The 1382-nt window shown below is 44.0% G+C and overlaps 1 protein-coding gene across 1 annotated transcript in view; it reads left to right on the forward strand.

Annotated features, from left to right (window-relative positions):
* Positions 1-1382, forward strand: part of LOC101859137 — a gene marked incomplete at its 3' end in the record, with an annotated part of 39271 nt that overhangs the window by 37049 nt on the left and 840 nt on the right.

Genomic DNA, 1382 nt, shown 5'->3' on the forward strand with positions numbered 1-1382 from the left:
GAGGTGGGGAGAGAGACTCCGGGAGTGTCAGAAATAGCTCGGCGTGCAAACTTGCATACGTTGCCGAGCGACAGTGACACGCCTACGAGATCTGAAAGGCAGCCGAGTTAAAGTTCATACTCTGCAGGTTAAATTATTGCTCGCTGTGTAAAAATCTTGCACGGGGAGTCTGAGTTACTCAAGCCCGGCGTGCAAAAGTTGACACGACGAGCATGCACCGCAACACGACTTGATGCCAGGTTCCAGTGACTGCCCCCAGAAAGTGTTTGCCTTGGGGATGGTGGGGACAATTTTCTCCAGTCGTTCTTTAAAAAAACCCTCTGGAAAAGCTCTGAGGAAGTTCCTGAAGGATGCCACAACTTCAACTTGCAGTTCAGCTAGCTATCAGCTTCTCAAACTGTCCATACAGGGGGTCTTCTTAATATGAGCCATGGTCTAATCCAACAGGTCCTGCTCCTCCTCCTCTTCTCTTCTTCTTGCCCCAGCACAAAAGCAAGGGCACCATAATAATATGTATAGTATGCATTTATCGTCTGTGTCATATGAGACATGTAGAAGGAATGAGCACAAAAATGTTACCCCCACTTTCTATATTATAACATTGCACGCCGACTGACCCACGATGGGTCGGCAAGATGGTCAGCATGGTCGGCGAGTTTGTGAGTGTGTGAAATTTTACCCGGCCGTTACGTTTCTTGGGCCTGCAAGCGGACAGGATTCAAACTAGTTGTTCGGCAAGACGTTCGGCGAGACGCTCGGCGATATGCCCGCAGTCCTAAATCATTGCTCGGCGGGCGTCTGCCCGAGTGCTCGCCGACACAATAATGCCAACAGGCATGGCCATATATATGTTCGCCACAATTAAACCCGACTTTGGCCTTTTCTTATAGGGAATTGCTCAACGACTCTTCTCTTGTATGTGTGTACACCGCATAATACTCTGAATTCTCTTTATCCATATTCATTTTCTCTCTATCCTTTGTCCCCCTCCCCCTTTACCCCATTTTGCTACCCCCTTCTCTCTCCACCACGGCACTGTGATTCGAAATCGAACATCTGAAAGTGTGAAAAACAAAAAAATAATTCAAGTTCCAACATTCATAGCGGGGGTCATCAGTGGACGACTGATTAGTGAGATAGTGAATTCAGGTTAATAATAGTACATGTAATTACTTGTCAAGCATTCGTGAGTGGTCACTAGCGTGTCCTTGAGCAAGAAACGATAATCGTCGCTCCAAAACCAATAAAATAAAATAAAGTAAAATACAATTTTTAAAAAGTAAAAAAAAACACACAAAAAAATAAAATTCATTCATTCATTCATTCATTCATTCATTCATTCATTCATTCATTCAATTAAGCATCTTTTTATTTATTAAATA

Source organism: Aplysia californica, unplaced genomic scaffold (assembly GCF_000002075.1).
Source record: "Aplysia californica isolate F4 #8 unplaced genomic scaffold, AplCal3.0 scaffold00909, whole genome shotgun sequence".
Classification (NCBI taxonomy): domain Eukaryota; kingdom Metazoa; phylum Mollusca; class Gastropoda; order Aplysiida; family Aplysiidae; genus Aplysia; species Aplysia californica.